The following is a 15,470-nucleotide window of genomic DNA, read 5'->3' on the forward strand; positions in this document are numbered from 1 at the left end:
CATATCTTTCAAATTAGATCTCATGAAGCGAAGTAGAAGCAGGTTCATGACACCGGTATCGCGCAGAATTACAGCGAGCGCCATACCTTATCATATCAGTATTATAGTTGTTTCAATGTCCATAATTATTTAATTATTTCCTTACCGTCAATTTTATTTTAATATTTTTTTTCGCAATTTATAAGATTGTCTAAAGGCTTTATTTCATTTCAGAGTCTGTTCCATTTTACATCATACTCAAATAACACGATGTATTTGTACAGAATATATATCCGTTCGTTCTTCATTGCCGTTGCTTATTTAAGAGACGAATCGAATAAAAAAATATACAACTCATATGTCAAATGTCAATTATATTGTCATTCGCACAAGAGCGACATCTGTCTTCGTCTTGAAAAGTCTGTTTCGTCTTGTTTTTTTTGTGCTCGTTCGTGATTTGTTTCAGTGAATTGTCCTGTTAAAAACGAAATATAATTAATTTTGTACTAGTAACCTGGTCTTATAGCATATTGTATTAAGAGAGTTAACTAAGACCTTATTGTGAAAATTGTGCTTCTCCTCAAAGGTGCAAAAGCACCTAGTTTCGGTGAGTATTGCTTTGAGTTATCGTTTCATTCATCGCCTGACATCAAACATTCTCGATCGATAATAGAAAACTAACATTAAATATATCATTTGATTTGTTTTTATTAAGTAATATTAAACTAAAGATATCAAAGTACGTACAGCGATTACAAAATCAAGGTGACCCATTTAGAAATCACGCGAAACACCACTTTCCACCACAGTACGTAGGTATATGGAGCTCCAGTAGGTTTTCCATTGCAAACATATTGTCTCACAAAACATGAAGAATTAATTGTATTGTAATTTAATTTGAATTGGTGTGTATTAATGTATAATCGTAAGAGGCTTACCTAGATCAAAGTTTGCTTAAACTTGCGATATACGCAAAAAAATCGAAGTTCAAATCATCACACGAATAACTTTGAAGTTCGTGTGAAGGTTTTTCCTGCATAGTTTGCTGAAAGCTTATAGGAATTTATTTCTGATTTTATCATTATTTTTTTACAAGTTGTGTAAAATAAAATAATGTTTGAATTACTATTAAAAAAACTAGGCGAAAATAGATCCTTTTTATAAGTAATTAAAAAAATTGTTTATTGTACATTCGAAGCCATAATAAAAAGAAATTAAAAATACAGTAAAAAAATATTAAAAAACAAAAACAATTTACTGTTACATATATACTGGACAATTTAAATTGTGTAATTAAATTAAAATTATCAGAATTAATAAATTTACTTGCATTTTTTCAGACTAGAAAATTAAAGGTACTCTCAATCCCGCTATTCCTTACCTGACCTTCCAACTGAATCCTGATGTAATCTACCTACACCTTTCTTTTGTGCTTAACAAATTAAGTTTCATGTGCACTTTAAAAAAAGGAGGCTTTTTATTGAAACCATAATATTAAAAAAATATCCCATTATTCCATACCTAATATGTATAATTAAAATAATGAATAAATTAAGTAGAGAGAATCTGCTAGCTCTGAAATAAATATTCTAAATGACCAATCAATTATATTTTTGATGTTCCTTGTTACTGAGAGCTTCAATTTTGCATATAATATTTTTGAATAAATAAAAACAGAAAGACTAAGAATACAAAAAGAATACTTTTTATACACATATTAAATTTCAACTGGATTGTCCAATATCATGGAAATAACTTCTTTTCTGTACTGAGAGTTTGGATTTTGTCATAACTTATAAAGTTGTTTGCATTAATACAGATGATAGTTGATGCACAAAACACAAATGAAACAAATTGTTAGACCTCAAGACACTGTTAGTTCTTTCTTTGTGCAAATAATTACAAATAACATTAATTAAAAAAAAAAAAGACTAGGTAGTATAATATTCAAATATGTCAACAAATAGCACCTTAGTTGTTTGTCACCACGAAAACTCTTCAAGTATAAGGTACATAGGAAATTATACAATAAAAATAATAAACTTGTGATAAAATAGTAGCATTAATTATTTACATGCTTTTAATCAACTTTGAAAGTCATTTTATTTATAAATATATGCATTTTAAATTCTGGGTAGGCAGCGGCTTGGCCCCTGGCATTGCTGACGTCCACGAGCGACGATAACCACTCCCCATCAGGTGGACCGTATGCTCGTCCGCCTATATAAGGACAATAAAAAAAATCGTGATGTGTCAAAAATTCTTATTGGTTTTATTAAAGCAGTATTTTTAATCCATAGTAGTGTTTCTGATTTTAGAATGCCTGCATCTAAAGGATTATTGCCTAAAAATATTTTTAACATAGCGGCCCGCTCTGGCTCCGCTCGGGTCTTGGTCAATGGTGTAGCTTCCAAACAGTGAAAGAATTTTTCAAATCGGTTCAGTAGTTTCGGAGCCTATTCAATACAAATAAACAATTCTTTCCTCTTTATAAAATTAGTATAGATCAAATACTTGTAAGAACTTCAGCATTTATTCTCAATTCTATGTTTTGTCTAAAGTTGGTCAACGGAGTATTATGGTATTGATTTCAAATGTATTTCCTAATGGAGTTTCTGGTGACTGGTAAAATGTCTCCGTTATTCGGTTGCTTTCATACCATTCCTCGTTTTTTGATTAATTGCTCCTTAATGACACTGAGCATTAGCGTTCGTAATTTATTGTTAATTCGACCGTCGAACGTTCATTTTTTGAGGATTGCGACCATTTATCGAGATTATGATCGAAATACATTCATTAAATGATACGGATTCTGTACAATTGTAGAGTATATTAATGAAGTTTCTAAAATGTGTACGAAATTATTAGAATCTACATTAGTACTTCAGTGTGAAATACGAGTAATATACAGGGTGTCCCAGAAAGAATGGATAATCCCGAAACACCTCATAGTAGAGCTATTGGGGACTCAAAATAAAAAAATAAATAAAAATATTTCTTAGGTAGTACCCGAATTACGTGTTCCAAACAAAAATCATAATTTTCCATACTACTGCGCGTTCCTGTAATATAAAACAGCTACAAACACATGAAATCCATAGGGTTTTTGTTGTTATACTATTCTACATGGACTATACCAATGGATATGCACTAAACCATATGAGTAGCTATTGTAATTTTTTGTAAAAATTTAACTTAAATTTTAATCATGAAATGTAGTCTTTTTATTTGGGTAATTAATTTGGGTACTACCTAAGAAATCTTTTGTTAATTTTTTTATTTGGTTTCCCCAATAGCTCTACTATGAGGTGTTTCAGAATGATCCATTCTTTCTAGGACATCCTGTATATTAAACATGCATTCGGTAATGGAAAGGTTATACAGTATATCCTCCCGATCCACTAACGGTGCTTCTAGGTACTTCAAGCACCGGTCACCGTTCTCGTCGAACCCGTCGCTTGCGACGAAGGGCTCGACGAGTAAATTAACTCTCAGACACAGCCCACTGAGTTTCTCGTCGGATATTCTCAGTGGGTCGCGTTTCCGATCCGGTGATAGATTCTGCGAAGCACGGCTCTTGCTAGGGTTCGTGTTAGCAACGTCGTCAGGTTTGAGCCCCGTGAGATCACCTACTAGTTAGGGTTACGCTGGAATAGCCTCTCTAAGCTACCAGCTTAGGAAGGAAAAAAAAAATACAGTATAAGTTAACCCTGTTTAAAGCCTTAGATAAATTATAAGCTGACCTTATTCTAGAGTACTGGGCGGTGCTTGTTGTATTCCTCTATACAGAGCTATATTGTAGCCCTCTAACAATGCAGCAGCATAACAAGAAAATACATATAATTTCATCATCATTCATATCCTAGCCTTGTGCGGGTACTAGAAAACGTTTACTCTGGATTCGATTGGAATTGATAGTAATCGGCCTATCTTGTCGTGCTAAAGGTTCGCCGAGAGGCAGAGGCATTTTCAAAGAATGCCCAACGAGACCTCTTCTAATGGTTTTTGTAAGGCGTAATGTCCAAGGCGAACTTCTCTGTTGCCTTAATCTTAGCTACACAATGGCGAGTATGAGGCAATGTATTACCGATCAAAATACGTTTCTCTGTGTCTTTTGTCAAAGAGCACCAAAAGGAGGTACAATTAAACGAGAGACTGCTGTATTCAACAGGTAAGAAACTATCCTCTCTTGATATTCCATAACTTATTATGTGTGTGATCTCACAGCCATGACGTAAATGGAGCCAACACGGAGACACATGACACAAAACTGTCTTGACCGTGCATCGAATTGAAATAGCCTAACTATGGAGAGCTCAACATACAATACCAAGCGATTGAATCGAGATAGTTTTTTTTTCAAGTATTTACTCGATTCTACAATCAATAATTAATTCAGAAAATACAGTCACTTATTCTATACCACTAGTTAGGTAGATTTTATTTGTGTGGGCATCCTAAATCGATTCTGACCAACGACAATGTTTAATTGTGTAATTGGGGAACTCGTTTACTTTCACATAAACATTAAGTTAATGTGTCACTAAAGCGTTTTTAACGTGTGGCTTCACAAAACTGTTAAAAGTACTCAATCTACGAGACATTATTGATATTATCGTTTACGTATTATTTCACAACTGTCTAAACTAACTGTCAACGGGTTCAGTGATTGAAAGTACTCTTAAAATGAGATATAAAATTTGTAGCAATATTCTTTGGTACCTACAAGTCAAAATGATTTTATATATTGTTTATTATGATTGCGAATAGTTTTATTCATTACCTAATCTATAAAATGGTGGGATAATGTGATAAAGAAATATATGTGGAAATACAAAATTAAATACCATTCTATAACTGGAGTTTTTCTTCTACTGAAACTCCAGATTCTATTCACTAACCGCTCTTCCAGAGTCTTATACTAAAATAGTTAAGAGTATTATAATTTGTAGTAGTGATGAAATTAGAATGATAGGTTTGTCTATATATTTTTTCTAGAATTTATAATGATGGAGTGTTTTTAGTAATTTTAGCTAAACAAAGGCATAAAACAAACCGCATATTATTGTTGCCTATGAAATTAATCGACGATCAAATCATCTAGTTGTTTTGTATAAGTACTTAAATATTTAGTCAGCTGTATTCTGTATCTTGTGTACACAAGTCCCAATAACACGTATTACGATGTATCGCAAGTTTAAATACAGTTTAGCGTCTTATTAAAAGTCTAGTCGAGTTTAGACCTCAGCAGAACCTTCTGTATCCATGATTGTTTCCTTGAAATTGTGATTAGTAACAAACTACGCATCTCAATTGCATAGTATATTTTCGAGGTTGTGATTCACTTGAGACGAATCGATATCGCCATTCTGCGTAATATTAAACGTATAACATAGATATGCTTTGGTGGCAAATTAATTATGATTTTAATAACAATAAATATATAAATGGGACCAAATTATGCACGATCATCTGGCTTCAAAATAGGATTCCCTGTGTTATAGGTACCAGAGATTGACATACATCATACCTATATAGGTTTAAATATATGCATAACGGCGGCAGAGCAGAGTCCATAATACCTGGTCTTCTAACAATGGTAGTGGTTGGGTAATCAGTTAAATTATATTGTCTAATAAATTTACAAGACACGCTATAAGCAGCGACATAACTTATAAGTAGGTACGTATAAAGGAACAGGCGATGGTTCAATATCGACCGCTCTAGCCGACTGCCACATGATGAGTGTCGGTCGTGTGCTCCTATCGACCGGTGAGTAGTTGACACCATCAAACTCCGACAGACGGCGCTTGCGTCCCGTATCACGTGTTGATTGCGACATACATCTATATATTAGTACCTACGTAAAGCAAAAAAAATTGCGCGCACGGAGAAGAATGAAATTGCCCTCACTTATAGAGAATACAGAGAAGGAGTGCAAAACGTTAATATTTTTTAAATTATGCATAAAAAATACATTAAATCGATAAAAAAATATTACACCCACTACCATGTATTTGATACACACCACTGAAGTAGGAAACCTATGGAAATGAAACGTCAACAAAAAATTCGTGCCACTGTGACGTCATCTGGCCACAAAACATGGCGGTTTTAGTGCTGCCCAGAAGATTTTAATGTTAGTAGGTTTTATCGATAAACGTTCTTGGCTCATTTTATTTTAAATATTGTTGAGTGAATGTATTTGTAGAATTTATACTTTAATAGGAAGTAAGTATATTGTTATGTGCAAAGATGATGTGATTTAGATATTATGTGAAATCTAAGATGAGTTCGTGCTTCAAATTTGCCAAGTAAACGATATGACGATTTTTAAAATTTGCTACACTGATTTTATAAAGTTGTCGTTTGCCGCAAAACATAAAGATATGGCGTAGTACAGTGCCATCTGCCCATTTCTAGCATGCTGAATGTTATCGTATTTTGAGTACGTGTTTTTCTTAGACTATTACAATCTATTTTAATTGTTTTGCTGACTCTAAAGTCCGTAACACACTACCGCAGCGCACCTCAAGGAAGGTACACCGCACCATTTGAATCACTCTCACTTGAGAGTGATTCAAATTTTAAACTTATCAAGGAACCGCCTGATAAAAAAAAACACCTACAGAACATTTATTCGTTAATAAAATTACAAACGTCATTCCTTGTGACTTCCTCTCTAAAATCACTTAATTATTAAATATTTAACGGGTTGACAATTGTGTTATAAAACTATTTTATTTAAATAGTTCCGACGACTTTCTTGAGATCCTATAAAATATGTTTTAATTATTATTTTTATATGTTTTAAGCATGATAAAATAAGAAATTTTATATAAGCAATCATATTAAATCGATATCAAAGTCAATAAATAATGTACAACCCAAAACAGACGGCCGAACTGACGTGACAATGACATTTGGCGCGCTAAGCATGGCGGATTTTCGGCCTCATTAGACGGAGACGGAGACATTTACGTATATTCATGTTTCATTTTATGTACGCACTGAAATACTGTTATATTGTTTTCCTGCGAGTTAAAGTGCTGAGTAAGAACGAGATAGATATATGTTTATGTGTGTGCCTTCAAAATGGGTGCTATTTATATAAGCAATTGTACGTATAGAACAATATGTCGTGTCCCTACTATATAGGTCTATGATACACACACACATGCATACTATTTGTTTATTGTCAAACTTTTCTTCTTGCTTATACTCTGTGGTCAAATTGAGAATAGATTAAATATTGTTTGACAATAGAATCATAATAGTGTACAAACTTATAATTTCAATTTTTAGTTAACTATAGTCGAATTTCCACTTTTTTTCGACCCTTTTAGTAGATAGTAAACACCCAGACGAAGAACAAACAAACCTGTTCAGTGTGCTTAGTGCGAGTTTTTTAACGTCCTCGATAGCGTAAAAGTTACCGCAAATATGTATGGAGTTGGAACGTTTGCCTACGTTTGCCGCTAGCAGCGCTATCGAGAATGTTAAAAAACTCGCACTAAGTACACAGCATCCACGAACCTCTGGAACAGCGCAACAGTCAGAGTCGGATCTTAGACACCTATTTTAATTAGAAACCATTATATTATTCAAACATGTATATATATCAAGATTGAAAAACTCATTCTGCTTGCGACGTGATGGATGGAACGTACCACACGCGATCTACGCAGCGGTAAACTGTAATTTTCCGATCAGTCGCGAAAGTGGAAGTCATGATACGTTGGTAATCCGTATGTTTCTAGAACTTATGTTTGCAGGTCACTGGTCATGTGGAATGTACTGATGCAGCATATTTATGTATGTAAATATGTACGTATATTGCATATGCGCGAAAATTATACTTAAGTAACATGATTAAGTTGTGGCGTAGCATTCCATATCGAGAGGTAAAAGGCTATTTGTTTTTAAGTTTGTTTTAAGCGTTTTTAAGTTCGTTTTAAGCTTCTCACTGGTGGTAGGACCTCTTGTGAGTCCGCATGGGTAGGTACCACTACCCTGCCTATTTTTGCCGTGAAGCAGTTATGCGTTTCGGCTTGAAGGGTGGGGCGGCCGTTGTAACTATACTGAGACCTTAGAACTTATATCTCAAGGTGGGTGGCGCATTTACGTTGTAGATGTCTATGGGCTCCAGTAACCACTTAACACCAGGTGGGCTGTGAGCTCCTCCACCCATCTAAACAATAAAAAAGAAAAAAATGTTCGTAATAATATCAGTTTGAAACGTTTTTCATGAAAACGAAATTATCCAACGTCGAGTAGACTTTTGAGTTACGAGCCGAAGCAGTCGCAGGTGTTCGGCAGTCCACGATCCTTTTCTAACCGCGCTTTTTCCATAGTTAAATTTGAATAAGCCCATTACGCTCCGGTCTTATTCCACGCTTGGCGAAACGGCTGGGTACTCTCAGAATCCATCTTTACAAGCGTAGGTAGCCTCCGGGAAAAGGCATTAATTTCCTTGTGCAATTATTTGTTGTAAAAGGTTTTTTTTTTTCATATTTATAGCATTGTTTTGTTTTTCTTCGAAACGCTTAGGGGCATCGTAGCGGTATTTACGTCGCTGTTCGTGACAATGACGGACCAAAAATATCTAGAAGCAGTTATAATTTTTAAAACAAAAATAGTACAGATTATATAAGAAATAGTATAGTATAGATAAACAGAAATAGTATATTATAAAATAGATAGTTTTTGTGAAGACATATGTACATTTATTCGGTCTGTCTTCCTCCGCACCTGTAGAGTTATAGAGACCCAAGTCAAAAAATGTGTTTTATGGAAAACATCGAATAATGTTTTCAAACCGAAAAGACGTAGAGGAAGGGGATGGAGTGAAAGAGACCGATGGATAAGTTTGTCTCTTTTTAAGCTACTTTTGGTCATTTGATTAATAAGAGTCGATGGAAAGAGTCGTTCTAGGTCCATTTTTGATTTAAAGTTAAAATTCAAAAATTTCGAAATTTGTCTATAACTTGTACACCCCGCGTGATAGTACAACAATATTCGCATCTTTGTATTTTCAGATTTTTTTTGCCCTTGTACGACGAACAAGCGGCCTACCTGATGGTGAGTGGCTACCGTCGCCCATGGACTTTAGCAATGCCAGGGGCACAAACAAACTGCTGCCTGCACTGCTGTTTTCTAGTAGAAAAGAACTCAATCCCAATGTCTACATTTATTTGTGAGACTGTCTAATAAATGCAAATCTCATAGTTAGGTAACTACGACTTCGCCTAACGCAAAGGTGCTGTCGGCGAGTCTGATTAAATTGCTTCCAAGATTGAAGGCACGAAGGCCGTACTTTGGCCATTACCGACTAAGACTGAACACTATAAATTGAAACTTATATTATGGTTGTTGCAAAGTAAGACTGCGCGCCGCCCTTAGTTGTGTGAGTGCCCAATCTGTATACGCGTCAATGTAGGCGTGAGAGCACGTACGGTTAGCAAACAAAAATTCATTAATTCAAGTGATGGATTTCACCCTTTTTTTTATTGCCGTATAGGCAGACGAGCGTCCGGCCCAGCTGATGGTGAGTGGTTACCGTCGCTCATGGACGTCAGGAATGCCAGGGGCAGAGCCAAGCCGCTGCCTACCGTTAAATACTCTCCACAAGCCTCGTTTGAAGAAGGACATGTCATAGCGGTCGGGAAACTTATTTTTATATTTTAAGTATTTTTTAATTTACTTATTAGGAGTGGTCAAAACAGAAAATAAACAACATCGTTAAAGTAACTACTAATTTATATTAGTAATAATAATTATTTATATATAACATAATAACTATATGTACCAGGATGGGTAGGGGTTTTCTTTACTAGACTTCACGAGTACGACGGCCTAACAAGCATACCTACTTGGGCAATGGTTATCCGAATTGAGATTTCTATAGGCTTTTATTTCAAACGCCATTATGGAAGACTCGTGCAGGCGGAGATGAGAAATAGAGATTGGGGTGAAGGCAAACCTTGGTTCAAAAAAATTTTAAAACGAAGAAAGAGTAGATCTTCCAATGAAAATAAACTAAAAAGATAGAGAGGTCACTAAATGACTTGTTCACATTTGCTATCATACTTCAAATGCTATAATAGACATCCAGAGCGGTCCGGGTTGACTATATCACGGATACATTGTTCTAACGGGAACAAGGTACATCGGTAATTAAAACCACGGCTTGGACGCCGTCCTGTTTGTTTAGCAGCCAACTTTGCGACTCCATAGTTTTCAATGACGTCTAGTCAATAACAAAACATAATAATAAATAATAGTTTAAAAAAAACTAAATAACACGCGTTTGTAGAAAATAAATTTATTGTAAAGAAAGCGTGTGGTGCATGGTGTCAATACATAGCTATAAATATTTTATTGACAGATAGAGGGATTATCATTTTGATAATATCTTAAAAAGCACCCCACGCTTTTTTTACAATAAATTTGTTTTAAATTTTTTAGTCGGATTATCTATAAAAGTGTGGTTTTGTTTTTTTAAACTATTATTTATTTTTCTACTATTATATTAGTATATAACTAACATATGTATGTGTATTGTGTTTATTTGGGTTAAGCCATTGTATGTGCATGTGTGAATGTCTGTAGGTTTTGTGTGTTGTGCCTGTGTGTGTGTGTGTGTGTTTGGGGAGAACACTTGTTTTTTACGTCCTATCTACCTTATATCCCAAACATCTAGGAAAACCCCAGTCAAAACAGAACGTACACTTAAAAACCTTTCATCTCAAAGTATTAGCCTTCTAAAAAGATAAAACAACGGAAGTCAGATGATAACGTAGAAAAATGACATTACCTCAATCCAGTGGAAACGCTTATTGAATTCGACCCCGGCCTATTTTCTTTGAGGAAGCGAGCTCTCCATTGATATCTATTAAATCTATTCTTCCGCTTACCTGGAGATCAGAATTCGAATACCATCTAGGCTAAGTGCATTGCTCGTAACTCGGTAATCAATTTGAATGAGCTACCACGAGAGATGGGCGCCATTTTTTCGCTCTTTGAAGTTTCCCTTGTAACAAACACAAAGTGTTGGTAATTCAAAGGCCGTGAGCTGGTAGATTGTTCGTCTGATTAACTCTGAACACACCGACGGAGAAATGACTTTTGAAGAAGCAACGCTGTGTTAATTTTTGTTGTTGTTGTTGTTTTATAAAGTTTAATTAATATTTATACTATCAAAGATTTACGTAAATGTTGAATGTTACTAAGTTAAGCGCTTAATTGAAGCAAAAACAGAAACTGCAGTAAAATAGCTGCTAATAGTTAAAATAAATAATAGTTTAAAAAAAACTTTTTTTTTACAATAAATTCATTTTTTCTTACACTATTTTTAATTCAAATTTTTTAAAATTTATTTTCTATGTTTTAGTTGGATTTTATATAAAAGCGTATTTTGTTAGTTTTTTAAACTTTTATTTATATTTTCAATATTTGTTTTAATATTGAATTGTCATCGATCCTTAATAAGTATAGCAAATTTCGAGTGAATCCGACGTTATGAAGGGGGTCAAAATCAAAGATTCCGTTACATACTAACATACATACGTCTGAAGCTAATAAAAGCGTATTAATAGCTTCATGTGTGAGCTGGAATACCCTACCCTGGAAGCAAATATATATGCTGTAGCCTGAGTGCATATTAAAGAAATAAAAAAAATGCTTACGGACGTTATCAGCTTCCTGGTTATTTCTATGATTTTTCATTCATCACTTTTGGTTTGAATTTTTAGTTATTCCAATACGTACTATGTATGGATTCTGCTATCTACTAACCACGTAAGTAGCCTGGGAGACCCTTTATTCTTTTTCCTTCTAAAAGTAACAAAATATATAATACAGTGATGAGAGTCCAAAGAGAAATTTAGTAAACATTTTTCAAGGGAAAATTGTGTTAATTAATTCAATCTTCATAAATTTCTTAGTCGGCTTAATATATCAACGCTTCTCTGAGCATACTGCCTAGATTAGACTCGACTGCGCATTTTTTGCTATTTATTACCTTGTAATCAGCTTTTAATTACATCCCTTATTACTTACTGCGTTCCTCGAGGATTTTTCGTTTTAATATTTATTTCGTTTCATAATTTAATATACGACTTCGACTCGGAGTTTTAATTTAAGATAAAAATGTAGAAGAAGGATCACAGCGCATAAAATAAAAGTTACACTATTCCAAAATCTTCTATTATAATATTAATTAATAATTAACACTAATTTTATTACGTCTTACTCATTTTTCAACCGTCTTCGCCATCTTCCAATTCTCTGTCAATCCATCTGTCATTCTCTTCTCTCTTTCTTTCCGTTTTCTCTCACTCACATCTTAACGCTCCGTTCCACACTCTATTCATACGTTCCGTTCTTACCAATCCTACAAATATTTTTGTAAAGCGAAAACGAAACGAGCAGACGTGCCGGTAATGCATTGAAGGGGATCGAATCCAAAGCTAGTGAAGCTAGATGTTAATGATTTCATAATCAAAGTACAGTACCGTAGTTGCATTGAAAGGCTGGTTTTTTTATTCAATTTTAAACCATACAGACCACACAGTCATTTTTTTATAGCTGCAGCTAGGTGGGCATAAGGCCATATCGAAAACTACTAACCAATAGAAGGATTGGTTAGTAGTTTCCGATGCTAGTGGACAGCAGTAATTTGAGCAGCCGGTCTGAGCGGCTGGTTGTCGCTTAGAACCCTTTTTATAGTTTGAAGAGGGTCAAGTCTGAATGCTCAGAAATCACAATTAGAATTAATGATAAACGTCAAGATCTCGCTCGATTGACACAATAATAAAGGAGCTAATAGATTCTAACCACACCATATTAATAATAATGTCCAAAAAGATATACAAAAGCACTTTGCACTGTGGCACTTTCCAATGGATATACTTCTGGAGACGTATATAACCTAAGGAGGATTGACGTCAGGCTTTCGGCCAGCTGTAAAATTTGCGTCAAATCTCTATGCGTGATAAGAGAACATGCTGCCCTTATCCCACGTAATGTGGTATAAGAACAAGAAAAAGAAGATTCGAAACCACGTCACAGTCGTTACATCAGTGTTTTACCCACTAAGCAACGCATGATTATCTTCATTAGCTGAGAGCCTTAAGAAGCTATATCAGCGTAACCTTAACTAGTAGGTGAGCTCACGGGGCTCAAACCTGACGACGTTGCTAACACTAACCCTAGCACAGCCTTGACGTGAAAATAGGCAAATTGATGTAAGCCTCGTCCTACGAACTAGACTAATGCCAACTAATATTGACCAATGCGGACATGTATACCAATATATGTTGGTCTGGCTTGACGAGTGCGAAAGAACGACAGGTTGGTGCACAGCAATCGAAACTGTTCCGAAGCTATCACAGATTCAGATTAAAGTAACTTAAACTTCGGCCTATATTTGAGTTAGAAAATCAAGCGAGACTAAACACCAATGGCTCAATTGTAATAGTATTAACATAATTTTACAAGAAACGATGGAAAGTCATGAATTTAAAATCTGTCATGGTCCATAGCCTTAAACCGACCAAGTACCAAACATTTACAATACACTAATAACGTTCGAACCTCACTCAATAGTTCAGTTCATTAACTCGCCAAATGATGAACTGAACCCGGCTGGGCTATTAATCCCGTACCCACGACAGCCCCAACGAAAACGGTTTCGGTTTCCTGCAAAGTTTTACACGCCAAACTTTAATTATACATAGATGACTTGCGCATTACATCAGATTCTATTAAGAGCCCGGTGCTCGAGGTAGACCGTCGCTAGTAAAAGGCCCCACGTCAGCTGTCCGACCTGTCCATCATCGTCGAAGAAAGCCTCAAGAACCTTCCAGAGTCGTCGTTAACGCAACACGTACCGAACATAATACAATTCCTTCGTTTGTTAACATTAAAACGTTCTGACCCACGTAATCTCCGAGACCCAATTCGTTGAGCCAGCGTTTAACGTTCCACGTAATAAATTGTTTCAGGAAACATCCTTAAGATTAATAGTTGCCTACCTCCCGACGTTTTATAAGTGGAAGCCGTTCTCAAAGTAAATTAAATGAATCCTCAGGCTGGTCGCATTTTTAAAGATTTATGCTTTGAAACGGATGTACTTAAAGGGTCGTAGAGGCGATGATGTACCGAATTGCGACATCGCAACGCTCCGTTTCCATTTTAATGTCGTTGCGTAGCCTGCAACAATTACATTTTGCGCACAAAGATGATGTAAAAGATTTAACGTTTTCCAGGCAAAGGGTCACAACGGAATTATAAGCCCCGCTCGCAATAATAGCCTTCAATCGTAAAACTTAATATTTTGTGCGTAGCGCAATAATAACTCAAGCTTGATACGGTCCGTTTTTAAAGAAAATAATGTAATTGAAAATATTTATCAAAATCCTAATATTAACGTGTAAGTGTATACACTATATATTTGCACTATATCATAACCACTTTACACCAGCTCGACCGTGATTTCGTTTACTTAGATAGTTATAATTATAACATAGACTACCTGGCCCGGCAAACGTTGTTTTGCCATCTAAATTATTTCTAGGAAAGATAAATAACCTAGATACCGACTGCAGCGCCATCTGCCAGGCTGATTTGTGAATCTAAACCATTCAGGGTGCCACCCAGAAGCATAAAAAACAAATGATTAAAATCGGTCCATCCTTTTTGGAAGAGTTCAGTGACAAACACATGCATAGAAGAAATATATATATTAATATTAATACGTGAAGCAAAAACTCTGTATCCCTTTTTACGAAAATTGCGCGGACGGAGGAGTATGAAATTTTCCACACTTATAGAGAATATAGAGAAGAAGTGCACAATGCTAATATTTTTTTAAAATAATGCATAAAAGATACATTAAATCAGTAAATAAAACATTACACACACTACATACCATGTATTTGACGTACACACGCATGCATACTATTTATTGTCAAACTTTTATTCTTGACGTCTGTTGTCAAATTGAGATTAAATATTGTATGTCTTTGTTAATATTTTTTATAGTGTAGTTTTGGCGAAATTTGTGATTATAGAAGTATAAAATACAATCATAATAGTGTACAAACTTACAATTCCAATTAATTATAGTCGAATTTCGACTACTGCGGGACCTCTAGTATATTAAGATATGTAATCGTCATAAAAAATCTGTACTTCTTTTTCTATTTGTGGTTTGCGACCAAGGCTTACTTAAAAACCTACAACGCAACTTACAGTAATAAATAATTATCTATATCGGACAGACATGTAATGTAGGAATCAGCGTTTTAGACTACAAACGTGTTTAAATTTTGAATAGACTTTTAATAATAATCCATCAACAAATTGCTCTGAAATATGGCTTTCTTGATTCTACTGTTCCTTTTTACCATCAGTTCTTGAAAATGGTCATTTTACTCTACTGGGACCGATCTATTATCACGGTTAGGTATATTGTAGCTAATAAGCCT

The 15,470-nt window shown here is 34.9% G+C and overlaps 1 protein-coding gene and 1 long non-coding RNA gene across 10 annotated transcripts in view; one reads left to right on the forward strand and one right to left on the reverse strand.

Moving 5' to 3' along the window:
- Positions 1-337: 337 nt before the first annotated feature.
- Positions 338-810, reverse strand: LOC149502900 (uncharacterized). Its single transcript, XR_016323069.1, has 2 exons — positions 727-810; positions 338-454 (listed from the first exon to the last, which is right to left on the reverse strand). It is a non-coding gene; the product is annotated as an uncharacterized LOC149502900 (long non-coding RNA).
- LOC114244033 (uncharacterized) overlaps positions 364-15,470 on the forward strand; it is a 178,886-nt gene continuing 163,779 nt past the window's right edge. For 8 of the 9 annotated variants that reach the window (XM_089727272.1, XM_089727277.1, XM_089727275.1 and 5 more), the window contains exon 1: positions 364-586. The gene's annotated coding sequence lies outside the window, so the exon portion shown is untranslated. The remainder of the gene's footprint in view (positions 587-15,470) is intronic. The other variant, XM_089727274.1, reaches the window with a different exon arrangement.

Source organism: Bombyx mandarina, chromosome 05, assembly GCF_030267445.1.
Source record: "Bombyx mandarina strain Sakado chromosome 05, ASM3026744v2".
NCBI lineage: Eukaryota > Metazoa > Arthropoda > Insecta > Lepidoptera > Bombycidae > Bombyx > Bombyx mandarina.